Here is a 21995-nt window from a genome sequence, read left to right as displayed (position 1 = left end):
TTTATAGCGCGGGGCCCCTCCTCCTCCTCCCTGCTCTTCCTCCCCGCTTCCCACCCCTCTCCTGTTTTGGGGGACGGGCAGCGCCTACCCCAAAAACCTTTCCCTGCGACACCAGGGGGAAGCGTCGCTCGCGATCCACCCAACCGGGTTTTCCGGAGTGCCGACGGGACGAGGCCCTTCGGCGATTGGCTGGCGCGGGCAGCTGCAGCCAATGGGCTGCGGGGAAGGCTTTCCTCATGGCAAGCGGGTGCCGGGCGCCGGAGTTCCAGTAGGGGAAGAGGGTCGGCCGCCGAGGGGGTCGCTGCTCGCTCTCTGCTGGCGCGGAGGCTCGCTCGCTCGCCGTCCCCGGAGGCGTCCTCATTCTTCTTCGCCGCCGCGTTTCCGCTCGACATGCGCGGCTTCGGCGTGCGCTGATTTCCCGCGAGGGGTAGAGCCGCCGAGCGAGGAACCAGGCAGGCGCTGCTGCTGCCGCCTCCAATGTGGGGATCGCCGTCCGGCGAGAGCACCTGGGCGACTTCGTGGCCGGAGTCCTTCTCGTCGAGGGTGAGTCTGTGCTGCAGCAGAGACAGAGGAGGGGAAAAACGGATTTGCTTTCTGTGGTGTGGGGCACTTTATGCAGAATCCCTCAAAGGAGGTCTCAGGATCGCCCCCCCCCCTCCGCCCTCTTAGCATCTCCTGCCACTCTCCAAGAAAAGTCCCCAGAAACTGGTTACTGGAATAGGAAATCTAGCTAAAACCAGCAACCCGCAACAGACCCTTAACCTCTACCAGTGACCATCTTCTTTTCAGATTCCTTAGTGGTAAGTTTTAGGCTGCACTTAATGAGGGACATATACACCCACCCCCATTTACTTAAGAGTAAATCCCACTGTTTGTTTAAAAAATGTTTTAATTGAAGATTTTCTTGGGTTACAAAAATACCATCGTCTCTCTTTTCAGATCATAAAGTCCTTTCTACAGATCGGTTATCTTCGATGTGAGACCTTAATGTTGTATATAGTATAAGTTTGGGGGAGAAGAGAGGGGGGGTAAACCCCACTGTGGGCTGCGTCTTGCGTGGAATGTTACTTGGCCTCTTTTATATACGTGCATTTTGATTCGGGCTGGTCAAGGTGAATTATGGAACCGAGACACGGAGTACTAGTCAACTCTCATTGGGGTAGAATAGCGAGAGACTTTTCTCTTTTCTCGGTGTAAGGAGTACAGTATTCAATTCAATCCGCCGTTGCTTCTGTTTGGAAAAGGGTGAGTGCTTTAGGGTTGAACCCCCTAACGCCGCAGACAGTCCACTTTTACTGGGAGTAAAGCCCCTTTGAACTCGGTGGAGCCTACTTTTGAGTAGGCACCCATAGAGTTGGATCTGCAAGAAGAAAGGACTATGCGTGCATTGGTGTGTGTGTGTGTGTGTGTGTGTGTGTGTGTGTGTGTGTGTGTGTGTGTGTGTAAACCCAGAATTTGGAAGCTTTTGCTTGCAGAAGAATCGTGTCCAGAATGGGGTTGGTGCAACTTTTTGCTGTAACTTTCTCAAGCAGGATCTAAAGCAGCTTTTAATTTTTAACTTTGCATGGCTGTGCCGCCTTCATGCCCACCCCCAACCACCACGAAGAAATATAAGTATCAGGAATGGAACATAGCATTAGGAACTAGTGAAACTATTTATTATATCAAGGTCAGGGTATGTGTGTAATTAAATCTCTTTGCACTTTTTTTTTTATTAAGGAAGAAGCTATATTTATCTCTTATGCCTATAGCAATAAGCTGTTTCGCTGCGATCAAAAGGATGTGTTTAAAGAGCACGCAGCCAGTGTGGCAGTTGCTGCGGAATATCTGCCACTTTATATATTTATTTACACAGTCCATGCAAGGAAAGCTCCCATCTGTCTTTCTAGCAGCGGGCCATGGCTATAGATGGGTGTGAGTTTCAGGGAGTCTGCCTGAATCAGGCTCCAGATGTGTGAGCTCAGCTGTTGTCTGTCACTTGGGTGACAACTGGCTCCCCCCCCCCCAATACAAGCAAGGCTTTGCTTTCTCCATTATCCTCAGTCAAGTGTCAATGTTTCAACTCCCTCCTATTATTTTGTATATACAGGGCAGCCCCGCGGGAGTTCCTTTGGCGATCCCTAACAATATGTCTGGGTCTTGGTTCTTTAAAGTTGTAAAGGGATGGGAGGAACATTTTTTAACTCTTGAAGGTGAAAACCATCTAAAATTCAGTTTTTAAGGTACAGAGTTAGCCTTCGCTACTTCACTTAGAAAGTGCAACGAACATTAATCTCCCCTCTCCTTTCTAAACAACATTGAGCCTTAGCTTGGAGATCTAAAACTTAAAGCAGTAACCATTTATTTTGGCTGACTTGGCGGGGGGGGGGCACTCATCTTAAGGTGTATATGTGGCTATGTTTGGGCCTAGCTCAGAAATCTGTCACTGTTCCCACAGCTGGGGGTTAAGGAAAACAAAATAAAGCTCTTTTTCTACTAGCTTTAGTGTTTTAAATGCCATCAACTGGGAAGCTTGAAGCACAGTGGGGAAGATTTTACAACTCCCAGCGCAATCTTGATGCAGAAGATTTAAAGGCTCGCCCTGTGTATTTCCCACATACTAAAACAAAAAGGTGACAAAAATAAATGGCTACCATGCCTTTTTCTATAGCTTGAGGTGTGATTGAGAACACTGACCTTTAGCTAGCTGTTTCCCCACCCACTTTGCCTGCAGCAAATTTGGCAGAATCTAGGTTTTAAAGATTCGTCTGGTTCTGCCATTTCCCAAGTATTTCAGTTCATGTAGAAGGTTCTGTTTTCAGTTGCTTGCTGAAGGAATTGTTTAGTCTTTATTGATGCTTAAGTTCTAAAAGTAAATACTCCAGCAACAGACATGGATTCCCCCTTTTTTTCTAGCAAAAGCTGGTAGAAAGTTAAAAACAATTACAGCTTGATCCTGTGAATGTTTACTTGGAAAAAGTCCCACTGCACTAAAGGGGGCCTCATGACTGTGTAAGCCTAAAGCTGTAATCCTAGGCGTCTTTAGTTGGGAATGAGTCCCATCGAACTCTGTAAGACATAAACTTCCAAGTTAACTTTGCTTAGGATCACAATGCAAGTTGTAGATTTTATAATTTGGAAGCTACGTGGCTATTTTCTCTTTGTATTCACAGATATTGTAGTTGGGTCAGCCTTAGTTACCTAGGCAAACTTTAACATCAGCTGGGTGGTGGAGGAAACCTTACAGGGTTAATAGCTGAGCTATTAAGATTGAAGTCAGATGTGGCTAAAAGAAACAGGGCAGTCTGGATTTCCCTAATATCCTGTAGTATAACTGAAAAGGTAATTGTATTTTAAAGGTTTTTTTTCTTTAATCCACACTGTTTCTATTTAGAACTTTTAAAAAGAAAAGCTAAATGGAACCCCCAAATGCTTTAATGCAGTGGTAAATTGAGAATTAAGTGAAGATGAGATTTTAAAATCATGCAGTATGCGAAGATTTTTGCACAGAAATGAAAGTAATCCCAGAATTTTCTTCTTTAAATTACAAAGTTTGCCACTATGGAAAACTAGGATGTAGAAGTGAGTAGAAAATTAGAGACTATTGATAATAAAATGTTTAATTGAGAACATTATACTTGTCAGAGATGTTGAAATATTTTGTTTCTTGCTGGTTGGATAACGGAGGCGTACTTTGGCGAAACAAATGCTTCTCCCTTGGTTGTTAACTGTTTGGTCTGTCTCCCCCTATCGTCTGAGAAAATCCATGGGTTTAGTGTGTCTTAAGTACACTGGAATCTCTTATTTGCTCATAACTGGCATGGGGACTCTGGGGGAAAGAGGGCCTTGTGGTAATTGTGCATGAACCTCAGCTCATCGCTATACACATGTGCTTGACTGAGCAACAGTCACCAAATGTCATGGGTAACCAAATGTCTTTCATGTGTTGTGGGATTCCAACTCCCATCAGCCGCAACCTGCATGGCCAATGGCAAAGGGTGATGGAAGTTGTCATCCCACAACATCTGTAGGACACCATGTTTGCTACCCCTGCCATATGCAGTAGGAATGACTTCATTTGCATCAGCAGCTTCACATGAAAAATATATAAAAAAAGGAATTGGGCCAACACATACCTAGCCTTCAGTAGAAAACTATGGTATTGAAAGTCACTCAAAGGCCTATGCCACATGTAGAACTGCCACCCGCTGCAGTAGGGTCAACATTTTCCAATAGTGGTATGGGAGTCAGCAGCAGAGAAATTCAAACCCCAACCTGACATGCTGGAGGGGCTTTGGATGTTGTGGAGACATCCCTGCTACTTGAAAAGCCCCACTGTGCCCATTGAAAGTATGGGCAGGCAGAACTAATGCCAGCTCAAACCCCTGAAATGAGGTCTTCCTAGGGAAGAGGTAGAGCTGAAGCAGCCAAGGATCTGCTGAATCCTAAGTCAGTCTAGCTACTGGTGATGGGCCCAGTTCTGGCATAGCCACTCCAAAATGGAGGGGGAAACCTACTATTCTCTGCCTTGACCAGTGTGAGCAGCAGAGCTTTGGGTGTAGTGGTGGCTTCTCCAGTTCATTCGACCATGCTGCTCCCCAGCCAAAAGTTGGGTTTGCTATTTCACATCATGCCTGTGAACAAACGTATTGATTTGTACCTGACTAATGGCTGTGGCAAGGGGGGAGGAGGTAGTAAGCATGGCCAATGGCTAGGTATAATGGGAGTTGTAGTTTTGCAAGATCTAGAGGACCAAAGATTTCCCAAGCCTACCTGCCCCAGAGAGCTGCTACCATTCATTGTAGGCAATACTGAACTAGAAGAACCAGTGGTCTGACTCTGTATAAGGAATGTTCTGTGTTTTGGCGAGCATATCTTGTCTCAGCATTTGACCAAAATGATTGTAATCCTAAACCTAAACTGTAGATTGTGATTATTATTAATTTTTGGTCTTATTGTGCCTTGATATGAATGAGCCTTTTGCCTGCTCTCCATGTTGTCTGAACCAAGTAACTTTGCCTACCAGGTTTGGAACCATCCAGATTCCTAAACCAGTTGCAGACTGTGGTTTAGACGTATGTTACTCTGAAGCAGTTGGCCATAGTTTCCTGTGTCAGATAAAACAGACGGCTATGGTCAGAGGTTTCCTGGTTTAAACACACGTGTAGTGGAAAGGCTTGTCCATGTCTCAGTTCAATAAGCCGAAATACGCTTGTCTGAATGCAACCAAATACTTGGCTAGTTGCTTCACACTACAGCCATTCCAATTTCTAGATAAGGTATCAGGGTATATGTGTGTGTGCTTGCCCTTTTCTCACCTTTTATTGTCTTTACTATCTACCGCCTTTGTTTGCTTTTTATCTTAGCCAGACTGATTTATCATTCCCCTCACAGTGATTATTACCTTTTCCTCCTCAGAAGTTGGAATATTCACAGATGTTCCGTGACACTAGAACACTATTAAGGCACTAGTGTTATAAGATGTACTTGTGGCATCATTTTAAGATTAAGCTTTGAACAATAAGGCTAATGTTAGCAGTTGCTTTGACGGTGGACCCTAGAGTTCATGTATAATTTGTCATTGTTTCCAAACAAACTTTCAGTAGCAAATGTGAGAGAACGCCTTTCTCCTTGTCTTGTAGTGGAATTTCTAGTATAACCATGCAATTGAGACATCTGACGTTGTAGCTGCCATGAATATTGTGGGATAGCTGTTGGATATGTGTTCTCTAAATGTGAACAGAATTTAACCATGTGAAACAATCTGTGTAAGGCTTTTATGTAAGGACAAGTTTGTTAACTCGGCCAGCTTTAGTTGTTCGGTTTAATGGAAAAGGTAACCTGAAGTTACCTGTTTGGGGCATCAGTCTTCTAGGTATACGGGTGAGTTACCTTCCCCCACTTGCTTATGGGTTTGCCATAACAGGAACTGGAGGGAGGGAATTTCTTTTCTTCATCAAGCTGAAGAATGGTGAGAAGCAACATGTTTTACAACTTATAGCACACTGATGTCATGACATTTCTGGCAGCAGTACTCAGACTAATCAGATCATTTTCCTCCTTGCCAAAATGACAGTCTTTCCAGATGCGGTTTCCTTCATTCTTGGTCCATTGTCAAAGGGTATTTCCAGTTCTTGAGATAAATTTCTCAAGGGCCCTGTAATAACTCTTAACTTTGTTTTTCTATTATATTCATGTTTAGACTTTGTTCTAACTGAATTAATTATCTTAGGAAGACTCCAGGAACATGGTATGACCATGCAGTGTGTATTCATTACAGCTTTTTTTTATCTGCAGAGAGATTTCCCACAATATGCACAGTAATTAAGATGCATCAGCCCATTCAAACACTTAAATTGTCTTTAATAATAATATGCTACAAAGGTGCTGTCATTTACCACTTTCTCTTCCCACTTTCCCCCTTCTCCCTTTTTTGGGGAGACTCAACACTGACTACGAGTCCTCACAGACTTAAATGTACTTGAACACATTTAAATGTCTGGCCCAAGTGCAACTAACTCTGTTGGGTTGTGGCCATAATTTGAATTACTGATGACCGAAGGCACGATAATACCATAAAGTTAACTTGCAGGATATTTCCCAACAAACTTTGGTGGTTCTTAAAAATCATTTTCTTAGAACACCTCTCTTTTGCTGACCAAGCTGTTTAGAGGCTGGAGTTATCTACCCAGAAGCCCCTCTCCATGCTGACACTGCAAGCAGCAGTGAAGAGTTTATGTGCTGTAGTGGTTAAGAGACTTAGCTGCAAATAAGGAAATCCTTGGTTTGGATTTTGCCTCTGCCATATACTCACTAGATGGCCTTTGGCAAGGTACCATCAGTCTCGTATTGGCAATATAGAAATAATACTAGTTTTACTTACTTTGCAGGGTTGTTGTAAATTGGATAATCCATATAAAGCACTGTGAACAGTTGACATGCAGCTGTTGGCAAGTTACTTTGTCAAAATAAAAAGAGATACTACACAGGTTTCCTTGCCACTTCTTATTCTGGGATGGCACTTGCAGATTACAGTCATACCTTGGAAATTGAACGGAATCTGTTCCGGAAGTCCGTTCGACTTCCAAACGTTCAGAAACCAAAGCATAGCTTCTGATTGGCTGCAGGAAGCTCCTGCGGCCAATGGGAAGCCCCGTTAGACATTTGAGTTCCAAAGAACGTTCGCAAACCAGAACACTCACTCCTGGGTTTTCAGCGTTTGGGAGCCAAAACGTCCAAGTGCCAAGGCGTTTGGGATCCAAGGTACAACTGTATTCCCTGCCCAGACAAAAAAAACCCACACATGAAATACCTGTGTTTTTCTTCCAAGCTGGTAATGACTCTCCCAACACCTAATTTGAAGACTTTCAGAAGCTTCTGGAATGATCTTTCTTCTGATGTTAGATGGAATGTCTTCTGGTGCAGGCTTCTAACTTAGTGCAGGTCAGGCCAGAGGCAAGATGAAGTCCATTACCTGTCAGTTGGCTATGTCTGCTTGAAATACATGCATTAAATCTTGCCATCAAAGGTATGGAAGCTTTTTGAGCTGCTCTGCTCTGTTCTACCTCACTTTACTGCCCTTCTCTTGGTCTGTAAGCCAGAATGTCTGGGATATGCCCAGGAATGCAAGCAAATCTATGAAGACATTAGCATGCTTACATTGCATTCAGCTGTGCCTTAAAAAAGGAAAAAGAAAGAAAGAACATGAGCTGCAGATCTCTCACTTTGCAGTTGTGGTCTTTGCCTTCAGTAACAACTCTTGTTTTGAACTGCTGCCAATTATGCACAATATTGGCAGCATGAAGCAGCTGTGTATTTTTAAAAAAGATAGCTTCTCTAACAACCTTCTGAGAATGCAATTGTGATTGTATTTAATTTGAATTAGGATTCTTGGTTTCCTGTTACTTCCTTCTTTTTTGGTAAGCAACTTTCCCAATAGCTCCAATGGGCAACATCCAACTTAAAGCCCATTGCTTTTGGTGGGTCCATTAATGAATCTGATATGGTGTTAGATATCACCCATTGCTTTTTAAATCTTACAGAAAATGGCCCCACAATGCCCATTTGCTGTAAGACTTGTTGAAACTAAGGACAGATCTACCAGTAATAGAGGGAAACCCATGTCTTTAAACACCTGCTGTAAAAGTGATTTTTCAAGCAGAGGGTAGGACTTAAAAGTTATATTACTCTAAAGTATTTGATGTTTTCCCCCCAAACAATAGAGATAAGTGAGATAAGTGAGGTTTGTGTGTAAATAAAAGTTCTGGAAGGCATTCATTGACTGCTGCAAAACTGCAGTGTCATGCTCATACTGAATTTAGGCAGCATGCCAAGCCATGGTTAAGGAAGTTTGGTGTGAAGTCTGATTTACAACAGACCATGGTTGTGATCTATCAACAAAGCAGAACTGGGTACTGTAAGTTGAAATGTGTTTGCAAACCATGGTTTGGCATTACATCTCAACGGAGAAACTGTTAAGGCTCCTGTTCCACCTGCCTCTGCACCTAGACAATTCACCTTGATTCCATTAGTAGTACTTTCAGTGGCCTCTTCAATGTGGAGTTCATAACTACTGGAAAGGAGGGGGAGCACAGCTCATTTAGATGCATAATTGAGACTTTTTCATTTAGCAGAACCTTTTCAGAATGAAAGTTTAATTATTGTCTTGTAGTACTGAATTGTAATTTTAACTCTGTTAGTTTTGATGTATCTTTTATATTCTATTTTAGTTACCTGTGCCCCGAGGAACTATAGTTGATAATGGGTATAACTCTAGGGATGGGAGGAAGAGACAAGAGTGTGGAAACATAGGATGGCAAGCATGTAGACTCTAGAGTTTGGTGTTTGCCCTGGCCTTCTTCTCCTCTTGCCATGGACTTTTTAACCAGATCATTTGTAGTTATGCTAAGATAGCAGACCTCATAGGTTCAGTGAGTCTTCTGGCAAGTTAAGTATGTGCTGGATTGCAGTGCTAACTGGAATAGCGGCCAATCCTTCCAACAAGCCAAGCTTCTTGCCTTCTGAGACTTTGATGGGCTTTGGAGGATAAATAACTGAAGTCCAAGAATAGAAACATGAGACAGGCCCTTGCTCAGCACCTGTGATCTGCAGCAGAAGTATCCAGCCAATCTAGTTAGCTCTAGCCAATGCCAGCCCTTCATCTGTTCAAGAGCTTAGCTTCTCTTTGTTTCAGCCAAAAATGCTTAGTATAGCTTATTGGTGGTTTCGATGACCTGGTGTCTAGAACATTTTCATTTTGTTTAAATCGGGACATTTGTAAGATTGATTATGGTCCACTGATGTTCTGATGGTCAGCCTAGTTAGTACCTGCTGGTTCCTAAGATTTCTGTAAGGAGTGTTGGGTTAAGTGGAGCCTCTTAAGAGGCAGGATACTTGTTATGCTCAGAAGCGAGAGTGCATGCCTGGGATCCCTTAACGCTGATTAGTTATGCCTTGCCTGTTAAGAGTAGATACTTGGGATCTCTTGCTTTGTAAAATTTGAAACACTTGGTGGACCACAGGGAAACAATTGTTTTTTTAAAAAAAAACCAAAGTAGCCCACACACATCTGAATGGGTCCTCCTCTTGCTTATATTACATGCCTTCGAAGAAATAATTAATGTGTCTGTGTCAACTTATAATATACATACTCATTTCTAAATGGAATTAAGTTTGGCATGAAACCCTGTCTTGTGTTTTCGCAGATGTTTCCTGAAATGTGTGGATTGTGTAATAAAACGTAAGAATTTTGGAAGGCTTTCTGTTCCTTTTGTTTATCATGATTATCTTATGGAGAACTTCATTGTGAGATCTTTCTGCCTGTGTTCAAGGCACAAAGAGAGGCTCTGAAGTGATAAATATAGTTTTCATTTATGGCCGATCACTGAAGTGATTTAGATCTTTGTTTCTTGTGCGTGTGGAAGAAAGGAATAATATAATATTGTACATTTGTTTGTTTTAGTAAAATGTAATCCTATAAATTCCTTTGTGCTCTTTCTATAAGTCTAGACAGCTTGGTGGGCTAAAAGCCAACAAAACGTCCTTGCTCACTGCCCAGTGTGCTTGAAAGAACAAGACAACTGGCCGCCTATGCTGGAAATAAATTCTTTATTTACAAAAGAGGTTAAACCAGAAGCTGCTTTGCTCGGAAGAGTAAAGTCTTAACGGCTAAGAAGTCCAGATCTCAATAGGCTTCCCTTGTGCTTTCAAAAGGCTTGTTCTGAGCTCCTGATTTATTGGGGTGGCGAATACTGTTGAAGATCAAATAATGTTGCCATATCATTGATTGACACACTGTTCTAATGCTTTGTGGTAGGTTGTTGAGAAAGCACTCCCATACAATCATGTCTCCAAGCTGGCTCTAAGAACTACAATATAGAAATTGCTGCCAACATCCCTGGATTATGCTACTGACAACTGGGGGGGAAATGGGCAGGCATACTCCTGGAGGAGAAAGACTGTTCCCAAACCCTTCCAGCCTCTCCCTTTTTAAGGTTAGGCATTGTAGCTCAGTGAGGGGGTAAAATCTACAATTCCCAGGGGGAAGTAATGCCCTTGAAATGTATGGTGTGCTGCCATTTCACTTGTTTATAACATTGGATCATTTTTGGTCAGTTTTTCCGCCTCCACCCTCTTTAGATGAAAGCAGAGCTTTCTTTTTTTAAAAAATATTTTTTATTAACTGGCCAATCACATCAAATTAAATCAAGATGAAAGCAGAGCTTTCAGTTGAAGCCATCTAAATACTGCTAAATACACATCTTGTTGATGAATACTGAGGCTAAGCACAGGTAACCTTTTCTAGATTTAGCCAGCATTGTAATCTTCCTCCCCCCATAACAATAAAATGTAATAATATATTTAACAGACAGACACACACAAAATGGACTCTATTAAACTGTGGACTTGCATTAATTTGGAATCCCTTTGACATGTTGTGTTACCATTTGGGACTGAGGTTTTGTCAGCACTGTAATTGTTCTTGGCATTATTGTATTTATGGTCTCCTTATGGATTCAGTTGGTAATGAGTAATGTAAGAGCTGATTAAATTGTGGAGTCAGTCTTTTAGAATTAGCAGTGCTTATCATCTGATGCTCCTTGATGTAACTAGGAGCAGTTAGGACTTTTCAGAGGCATTTTGAAATCCCAACCCTTGAATTTAAATGCTTTCTTTGTCTGGGCCCAGCTAATAATGTTGCAGTAAACCAGGCATAGGCAAACTTAGCCCTCCAGATGTTTTGAGACTACAATTCCCACCATCCCTGACCCCTGGTCCTGTTAGCTAGGGATGATGGGAGTTGTAGTCCCAAAACATCTGGAGGGCTAAGTTTGCCTGTGCTTGCAGTAAACAGTGATAGTGGGGAGCTGAACTCCCTACTTTTCAGCATGCACTGACTACAAATGGTTAGCTGTGCAGGCTCTCAAAGCTTAAGTGGAAGGAAGCTTCTTAGTTACCTCTTTATGTTTGCTTGGAAGATTTTCCTTGTTAAACCACAGTCCTGCAAATGATAGCTACAAATTGTACTTCCGCAGCATAGCTGTTGCAACCCAACTCAAGGTGTTGTGAGCCTTTATAAGGAAGTGCTTGAGTGCCAATATCTGTCTCTCTCAAAGAGTTGTATACAGAAGTTTCCATTCCTGTCCTGCACCACTGGAAATATGGTTGACCTCCAACTTGTGGAAATCTGCTAACTGGTCACTACCAAGCTGGGCCTTGAATAACTCAAGACAGATAACTGCTATGACATAAGTTGTTGAAAAAAGATATGATATTGATATTTGTTAGCTGCTTTTCTTACAGAGGTCACTGAAAGTGACTTACCTTAAAACCAGTTAAGAAATCGACAATGAATGCTAACACTCAAGATACAGTAAAAGGTAAAGGTAAAGGTACCCCTGCCCGTACGAGCCAGTCTTGACAGACTCTGGGGTTGTGCGCCCATCTCACTTAAGAGGCCAGGGGCCAGCGCTGTCCGGAGACACTTCCGGGTCACGTGGCCAGCGTGACAAAGCTGCATCTGGCGAGCCAGAGCCGCACACGGAAACGCCGTTTACCTTCCCGCTGGTAAGCGGTCCCTATTTATCTACTTGCACCCAGGGGTGCTTTCGAACTGCTAGGTGGGCAGGCGCTGGGACCGAGCAGCAGGAGCGCACCCCGCCGCAGGGATTCGAACCGCCGACCTTTCGATTGGCAAGTCCTAGGCACTGAGGCTTTAACCCACAGCGCCACCTGCGTCCCTCCAAGATACAGTAGTTGGCCTCAAATTAAGACATGTAAAATCCAGGGATATGGATAAGGAGTAAGATCATTTAGTTTTGGAGAGAGGTGGCTATGTGAATTAGACTGCCATGATGCACACATAAAATAGTTAATGCAGGAGCAAGGCCAACACAAAGCAGTTTATTTGCCTAACAATGTTCTTCTTTACTTTTTTCTGCTTTCCTTTACCATTGCACATCATGGGGTTACTAGATAAGCTCCACGAGATGGGTTTCTCATAGTTCAGCTATACCAGGGTTTCCCCAGTCTTTGGTCTCCTTCTGTTTTTTGGACTATAACTCCCATCATCCCTCACTAGCAGGAGCAGAGGTCAGGGATGATGGGAACTGGAGTCCAAAAACAGCAGGAAGCCCAAGTTTGGGAAACCCTGAGCTATACCAATGAGACTGGGAGCATCCTTAAAATAAATTTAAAAAGCCCTAAAAGTGTTACATTTTTGTATTTACATTACAAATCACTCACTCTTGAAACTACAAAAGTTTCAAGAGTGTGTGATTTGTAATGTAAATACAAAAATGTAACACTTTTAGGGCTTTTTACATTACAAATCACACACTCTTGAAACTACAAATGTATCCATATAATTATGTATTCAGTGTCTATACTGTATTGACTTGGCTGCGTATGCAATTCTAACTCTTTACACTGTATCTAGAAAATTCTGGGCTCATAGTTTGCATGAACTCTGCATCCTTTCAAGCTCCAGTTTGGGGATTTTACATTAACAGTATGTGAGTACTACTTTGTAACTTTTTAAAATGTCATTTTGTTTGTAGGCTTGGCTCTTTAAAGGAAGTTCAACTAATGGTGATGAAGAATTAATCTTCCGGGGGGGGGTGGGGGGAAACCTGTCTCAATTTGCTGTCTCCATACCGTCCGCCGCCTGCCCTTTCTAGCCACAAGTTTTTCCATAAATGGAAAACTTGTTCTTTTTTCTTTTTTTCAGACTCTCTCTGAATAGTTAATCCCGGGGAAGTGTCTGCTGAACAGCTACATAAAAACCTCAGTATTGCTACAAGTCTTGCTTGGATACTGGTACATGTGTACTTCTTGGCAATATATGGAGGTACTTAATTGGCATCTGTGCTCAAATCACTGACTCTGATTATACAGCAATGCTATTAAAAAAATATCCACACTAGGTCTGAGTTTGTTTTCCCACCCCCAAACAGTCCCCTTATTCATCAGGAGCAAGCTCTTTACCGCTAGCTAGTGGAGTTTGAAAAACAACCACCCCTAAACAGAATTCCCAACTGAAATTTTTTCTTAGTTGAACAGTTCAAAAAATAACTTCGCCCAATTGGCTAATCTGAATCTGGGACGAAAAAAGGATACATAGAAAGATTTCTCTCAGTTACTTGAAATAAACTGGATTACGCTGTACTTAACAGTGGCCAATCAGATGCCCATGGGAAGATTGCAAGCAAACTCTGAATGCAGCAGCAACCTCTCCACTTGTGATTCTCAACAAAATAATAAAATAAAATAAAATAAAATAAAATAAAATAAAAATTATTTATACCCTGCCCATCTGGCTGGGTTTCCCCAGCCACTCTGGGTGGCTTCCATCAAAACATTCAAATACAATAGTCTATTAAACATTAAAAGTTTCCCTAAACAGGGCTGCCTTCAGATGTCTTCTAAAAGTCTGGTAGTTGTTTTTCTCTTTGACATCTGGTGGGAGGGCATTCCACAGGGCGGGTGCCACTACCGAGAAGGCCCTCTGCCTGGTTCCCTGTAACTTGGCTTCTTGCAGTGAGGGAACCGCCAGAAGGCCCTTTGCACTGGACCTCAGAGTCCGGGCAGAATGATGGGGGTGGAGATGCTCCTTCAGGTATACTGGTATTCAGAGAGAGAGTACTGAATTACCTACCATATTCCAGGCAATTATTTCTTGATATTTTCTGATTCTATATTATAAACTATTATTTCCCTTATTTGTAGTTTTTTAAAATAAAAGCCTTACTCGTTCAGTTCCAAGAGATTAGACCTGTTGCTGCTTGATCTCTAGAAAGCTCAGTTTTTGCCAATGCAATGTGTTCTCACACTCTGAAACTTATTGTGTTGAGAAAAGCACATGCTTCAGAAACAGATCTAGAAGTTGTTTGTAGGCAGTGGCTTGCTTCATGTGACACCATAAACTATAGCTTAGCAGAACCGCAGAAGCATCTCTGAGAGAAACTCTGATCCACTTTGCTTTCCCCCAGTCTTTTTTTACTCCCATTTTAGATAAGCCAAGGTTTGGCTTACTGTATCATGCAAACCAGGCTAGTGAGGGGAAATTTCAACCTTTGCAAAACGGAACTAACCTTGCCTTGTGCTGAAGTTTAATACTATATATCAGTCATTAGCATAATCACAAATGGGTCATTGGCAGTAGGGTTTATTTTTGTGTGAACTCATCAGATTTCCATGGAAAGGGTAAATTTGGATTTTATGGCAAAAATGGGGCTGGCATTTCGATGACAGCAATGTCATGTGGGAGCTGCAAAAAACATGTATTCGCAAGAGCACCAGTCCCACCATAAACATGCCTTGGTCTTTGGTTTGTCCTCTCCCATCACTGTTAGGCTGCCCTTGGAAATGTTTATTCATGAGGAAGTACTTACAGCAATCTCTACATGTGGCTCATTTTTTAAAAAAAGGTAAAAATGCTGACAGAATCTAGTGTGAAGGTGGAAAAACCCTAATTGATAGAGCCGAACTCCTAAAGGCACATGAAAGCTTTGTTTTCCTCTTACAATTTCCTTTTGTTTTACTATAATAGCTTACTAGTTTGCTGTGGAGTAGCCCTGGGTTAATTTTCCAAAGGGAAGAGTATATTCTGCACACATACACTGCCTGCCACATTTTTTGGGCTTGCACTGTGAAGGAAGATCATAAAAGCTTCAGTTTAACTTTTTAAAGTTAAAACCTTGGATTGCCCTCTGTTTGCAGATACATATTTGAAAAGACAAATGTAAGGAAGTGTCTTGCTGTGTTTAAAAATTGCTATGCTCCCTGAAATCAGTGTAACGCTGTGATTTTGGTCTGTTACACTGCTTCTCCCTGGTGTTTTTGCCACTATACATAGCTGTTTCTGTTGCCTGGTGCCTTTGTACACCGTTATAGCAAGCAGTGTTGGCAACGGAATATGCACACTTGAGAGCAAGCCCAGTGAATTTAGCAGGACAGACTCCTGGGTAAACATTCATAAGATTATGCTGTTAATCTCAGGAATAGCCGGTTTTTGCCTTCCACAACGTGTCTCTCTCCAGATGTAGCCTTAAACATCTGGAGGGCATCAGGTTGGGAATAACTGTCCTATCTTAATTTTTAAATGGAACACCTCTGCTCTGTGCTTGCAACAAAGGAAACTGTTGGGAGTTAATATATATATGCGCTCTCTAATGATGTAACAACCTCTGCCTAAATCTTTCACCCTTCCACATTTGTTTTGCTTTCTTCGTGGCATTGGAACCCTGTGAAATTGTGTTTCTGGTTATCTTTGACATTTAAGAAGATTGAAATGTTTTGGAGGATAAAACTAGGTTCTCCTACTGTTGGGGTGGCAGATTGTCTCTGAATACCAGTTGCTGTGAATCGCAAGTGGAGAGAATGGTTCCTTTTTGGGGACTTGCTAGAGGTATTTAGTTGTCCATTGTGAGAACAAGATGCTGAGTTAGATAGCCCTTGACCTGGTCTAGCAGGGATCTCCTTATGCACTTATGAGTTAAGAACTACTGTTGAATATGCAGCACTGTTTTAATAATAATGCTACGGATGGGGTTTTGGGTGTCCTGGGTGCCAAATAACCACCTCTGTGCTCCTGAAGGGGGTTTTACCCTAAACATTTTTAAAGCTGATACCGGTATTTCCTGGAAATATATTTGCCCTATGCTCTAATGCATTATTTTTATTATTTTATTATTTATACCCTGCCCATCTGGCTGGGTTTCCCATCCACTCTGGGTGGCTTACATTAGAAATTTCCCAATATGGGGCTGCCTTCAGATGTCTTCTAAAAATATGTCTTCTAAAAGTCAGATAGTTGTTCATTTCCTTGACATCTGATGGGAGGGCGTTCCACAGGGCGGGTGCCACTACTGAGAAGGCCCTCTGCCTGGTTCCCTGTAACTTCGCTTCTCACAGTGAGGGAACTGCCAGAAGGCCCTCAGAGCTGGACCTCAGTGTACAGACTGAATGATGAGGGTACGGATGCTTCTTCAGGTATACTGGGCCGAGGCCATTTAGGGCTTTAAAGGTCAGCACCAACACTTTGAATTGTGCTCAGAAACGTATTAGGAGCCAATAAAGAATATCCTTTAGAACTAGTGTTATATGGTCTTGGCGGCCACTCCCAGTCACCAGTCTAGCTGCTGCATTCTGGGTTAGTTGTAGTTTCCGAGTTACCTTCAAAGGTAGCCCCATGTAGAGCACATTGCAGTAGTCCAAGTGGGAGATAACCAGAGCATGCACCACTCTGGCGAGACAGTCCGTGGGCAGGTAGGGTCTCAGCTTGCATACCAGATGGAGCTGCTACACAGCCAGCACCTCCATCGACAGCTGCGAGTCAAAAATGTAGCCATTGATGCTGAGCATTTATGCAGAAATTGCATCTGTAAGGCAAACTGGATGTATAGAAGTGGAAACACAGAGTGATGTTGTTCGGTGCAGAGGGAAGTGGGGATCGGGAGAATAACCTAATGAGCGTAAGAACATGCTAAAGCTCTTAACTGTAGCTAGCAGAAATCTGTTTGAGATGCTTATATGAAAGAAAATGCCTGTTGACAAAGAAAACTGGCTTGTTGCACAGGGGTGACCTTTTTTAAAAATTCACATAATGTAAAAAAGGTGGCCTACTACTTTGATCTTTTGCTTTTTGGACAGGATGTGTAAGTAAATAACTTAAAAGGGGAACAGCCTGCCAATAAGATGATTACCGTACATTCCCACATTCATTTTACCTGACATAAAACTGATGCCTTTTGCAAGCATGCAGATCTTAACAAATTAATTAGCGACCTGTTGTCTCTGTGGCATCAGAGTACTGTAGGAAAAAGCATAATAACAACGCTGAATCCAATTTTAATTTCCAGCCAACACAAAAGTGATGGTTGCCCCAAAGCAAGCAAGCTTGAACCAAGAAACCTTACAAATGGAATGATCTGTGGGAAGTGTTTTTATGTTTAAAAACCACATTTAATCATCAGTGTGAAAACCCAATCGAGATCAGTAATGGGGAAAAGCCAGATGTAGCAAGAAAACAGATGGAAGACACTCACTTTGTGATTGGGCCAGGGCCAGTTTTGCTGGTGATTTGGCATTGCTCGTGTGTGGATGAGAATCTGTTTTAAAAGTAAGCATAGCTCATTGGTAGAGCATCTACTTTGCATGCTGAAGGGCCTAGGTCCAATCGCTGGCATCTCCAGATAGGCCTGTCACAGACTGATGTTTGAAATGTTCTGGGCCTGCTGCCAGTGGTTCCAGTTGCTTTTGGACTACAATTCCCATGATCCCTGAGCACTGGTCCTGCTAGCCAGGGATGATAGGAGTTGTAGTCTAAAAGCAGCTGGAGACTCAAGGCTGGGAAACACTGGTGTGGACCAAACTGGCTGGACCCATTGGTGACTCTGTATAAGTCAGCCTCCTTTGTTAGGCAAACATACAAATTGGCACGCACACACCCCAAAAAAGTATTATTGCTGCCGTTGAAACTAAGGTTAAGTTTTTCAAAATCAGAACAGCAAAGAACTGGAGCCGTTTGAACAGTTGGTTACAATACTTCTTTTTATTTAAACAAACAAAACATCTGAAGAATTGACTCAAAAAAATCTGGTTGGCTTGACTCAAAGGAGCCCTTCCCAAATGTTAATTGTCTAGAGCAGTTTCCCCACCCCCACCCAAGCTAAACACTGATAATGGAAGGGCTTCAGGGCTGGGAGTGTCATAGTATCTGTATGCCATGATTTCTGCAAGTCACTGCATTTGGGCTTCTTTCTCAGAGACACATTTGTGTGGCTAAACCGAGGCCCTCCAGATGTTGTGATTCATGTCTGCTATCACCCCTGACCACAGGCTATGCTGGCTGGAGCTGATGAGGAATTGTCTCAAATATCTGGAGGACACCTGGTTAAAGAAGGCTGCCTTACAAGCTTCCAAGAATACATTTGGATCCATGCTGAGGCAATCTCTTTTTTTTGTACCAAATATACGTATGCACTCACATGTGTGCTGCAGCACTGGATTGGGGTTGAGGGTTTGGTCCAGAAATCAGTTTTCTTCTGAGAGTAGGCCTCTTCTAATGACTGTTTTGGAATTTTGCAAATCTTGGATGATCAAGTTTAATTCCCTCCCCCCTTTTAACACTTGAGATGAGGTCATAGTGAGAGCTGGCTATGGTGTTCTTTGCTTTGAGAGCTTTGCTTAATTGCAGGGGATAATTAATTTTAAGCTTTGTAGATTAGCGGTTACAAGTGTGTGGGGTTTCTTTTTACCGTCCTCGTGGTTGCACAACTATCCAGTAGTTATCCTACTTAACTGTCATTGCGACTAAGGCTACCGGTGAGATCTTTGGCAAAGGGCTGCTACTGTTTGGTTTTTAAAAAATAAAGTCAAGGGATGCTTTTGAGGCTGAAGAAAACACATGTACAATTTTATCAAAGTTTTCCTTAAGGAAGGGAGGAAAGGGAGTCGCTAGATGGCACTCTTAAAACGTGAAGCAATAACAATGACTCCTGGTGTGTGTTTTTTCTCCCTATCTACTTAAACTAGGAAGAAAACTCTAAAAATTAAAAAGCTCAATTCAGGGATGTTGTACCTTGGGGAAGCGGTTTCAGAACGGATAATAATCAAAGCCCTTGTTCTCCCATGTCCAGTGCTAATAATATTATGGCATATTTTTAAAGGTGAGGATGTGAAAATTCAGTGAAGAAATAATCAAAAGCAGATTCCTTAAAATTATTTGATAAACAAAATATATTGCTCAGGGTGCATTTCAACCCACATTCCTTGGTGCCAAAGAATGGACAAAGTGGGTTGTCTGTGTGAAATAATTTTATTAAAAACTTTCTGTAATAGATCCATAATACAACAAGCAACTCTACAAACAGAAACTGTAGGACATCCTTGCAAAACAGACGCGCCTGCCTTCTGGAATGCCATCTCACCAGATGTCAAGGAAATAAACGACTATCTGACTTTTAGAAGGCATCTGAAGGCAGCCCTGTTTAGGGAAGTTTTAAATGTTTGATGCTTTATTGTATTTTTAATATTTTGTTGGAAGTCACCCAGGGTGGCTGGGGAAACCCAGCCAGATGGGTGGGGTATAAACAATAGGTTGCTGGTATTGTTGGTACAGTGGTACCTCGGGTTACATATGCTTCCGGTTACATATGCTTCAGGTTACAGACTCCTTTAACCCAGAAATAGTACCTCAGGTTAAGAACTTTGCTTCAGGATGAGAACAGAAATCGTGCTCCAGCTGCGTGGCGGCAGTGGGAGGCCCCATTAGCTAAAGTGGTGCTTCAGGTTAAGAACAGTTTCACGTTAAGAACGGACCTCTGGAACGAATTAAGTACTTAACCCGAGGTACCACTGTGTTTGTTTGTTATTTCTTTATGATTGCATCAGCACCTATACAGATAGCATTCAGTCTTTCAGCTGTGGGCATATGCCTTCCCAGATAGATTTCTGGGAGCCCAGTGGAATGGGTCCAGACACTTCTATGGCTACCTGCAAGATGAATGGCTGTCCACGGTTTCACAGCTCTGTTTTGTGCTACTTACCACCTACTGAACCAACAAGGGCGAGTGAGCTTCTCGAGTAGAGCTGGCCTCCCAAGCACATTTTTACGAAGAGAACAACATTGCGTGTACCGCACAAGACTTGGAGTTTGTGCCACATTGGCATCAAATCGTGACCCACCCATCCTGTAGCTGATTCCTCCTTGAGAGCTGAACTTGGTTCATGGTAGCTGTGCGTACTGCACAGTCTTGCCGCTATCTCCCCTCTTATTCCAAACGTGGCGCGTTTCTTTTTTAACACGGTTTTTCTCAGTGAAAGAAGGTAATGAGCTAATAAAGAGGATAATACTTTCAGTGCCCCCCTTTGCTTTTCTCTAAATTAAAACAATTTTCTGTTTATAGCAGAATGCATAGCAGGAGGGTGTGTCTTGGTAACATACAGATGGAAATTTTTGCCTATGACTTCATCTGCCGCTGCCCAAGGGCATTTCCGAACCCAGCTATGAGGGAAACCAGCTCAATCTGCTTAACTTGGTTTTAACGGTGCCTTCATTTCTGGAATTTGAAGTCAGCACGATATGGCTGTGGGCAGAGTTCTGGAATGTCATCTTCCTCTGCTTACCTGTTCTCTGTTCTAGATTCTGCCCCCCTTCCCATCATATCTGCCTCTTTTATTAAATAAGATGTCATTGTTCTTCTCAGAGGTTCACATACTGACCTTGGGTTGTCCTATCTTTCCATCTCCTGTTCTGTCCTGAAATCAGTAATTGATTTAGCTTAATCCTAAATGTTTATGATGGCAGAAAGTGAGGAGGAATTATAGAACCTTTTAATGAGGGTGAAAGAGGAGAGCGCAAAATATGGTCTGAAGCTCAACAACAACAAAACAAAGATCATGGCCACTGGTCCCATCACCTCCTGGCAAATAGAAGGGGAAGAAATGGAGGCACTGAGAGATTTTACTTTCTTGGGCTCCATGAACACTGCAGATGGTGACAGCAGTCATGAAATTAAAAGATGCCTGCTTCTTGGGAGAAAAGCAATGACAAACCTAGGCAGCATCTTAAAAAGCAGAGACATCACCTTGCCGACAAAGGTCCATATAGTTAAAGCTATGGTTTTCCCAGTAGTGATGTATGGAAGTGAGAGCTGGACCATAAAGAAGGCTGATCGCCGAAGAATTGATGCTTTTGAATTATGGTGCTGGAGGAGACTCTTGAGAGTCCCATGGACTGCAAGAAGATCAAACCTCCTATCCATTCTGAAGGAAATCAGCCCTGAGTGCTCACTGGAAGGACAGATTGTGAAGCTGAGGCTCCAATACTTTGGCCACCTCATGAGAAGAGAAGACTTCCTGGTAAAGACCCTGATGTTGGGAAAGATTGAGGGCACAAGGAGAAGGGGATGACAGAGGACGAGATGGTTGGATGGTGTTCTCGAAGCTACCAAACTGGGAGGCAGGGGAAGACAGGAGTGCCTGGCGTGCTCTGGTCCATGGGGTCACAAAGAGTCGGACACGACTAAACGACAACTACAACAAATACTGAGTTAAACAACAGTCAATTAATACTTTGAAATTTAGCAACTTCCATGTGTGAACAAGGGAGTGTTTATTGCAAACAAATGGAACTAAAACTTGCATCTAATTGAAGTGAATTCTCTCCCTCTGTATTCTTTTATTTTTAATTTTGGTTACTGTATAGTTAAATTGTTGACAGCTGTAAGGCTTGCATTGGTGGGGGCATAATTATATTACTTGAATCGTTACTTTTCCAGATGTAAAAGCTCACTGATGCATCCTTTGCCAAAACTGAATAACATAATAAAAGTGTGTGTCTGTTTTTTGACTTTTGTTGCCTTTCATAGTTCCCCAGCACTTACTGTAAGTCCTCCCTGCCCACCCTCCCTCTACTTATTCCCTTCTTTGGTGGCTCCTTCATTTTGCTATTAAATGGATATAGGAAAATGTTTCCTAAACCTTTAAATTTCATCCTGCTCGAAGGCATTCTC

The 21995-nt window shown here is 42.5% G+C and overlaps 1 protein-coding gene across 1 annotated transcript in view; it reads left to right on the top strand.

Moving 5' to 3' along the window:
- The first annotated feature begins 269 nt into the window (after window positions 1-269).
- Window positions 270-21995, top strand: part of PRICKLE1 (prickle planar cell polarity protein 1) — a 66588-nt gene continuing 44862 nt past the window's right edge. Inside the window, exon 1 of the mRNA XM_081928960.1 lies at window positions 270-543. The gene's annotated coding sequence lies outside the window, so the exon portion shown is untranslated. The remainder of the gene's footprint in view (window positions 544-21995) is intronic.

Source organism: Podarcis melisellensis (assembly GCF_964234715.1).
Source record: "Podarcis melisellensis genome assembly, chromosome: 10".
NCBI classification, from domain to species: Eukaryota; Metazoa; Chordata; class Lepidosauria; order Squamata; family Lacertidae; genus Podarcis; species Podarcis melisellensis.
The sequence above is the reverse complement of the archived record's forward strand: the minus strand, read 5'-3'. Positions and strand labels throughout refer to the sequence as shown.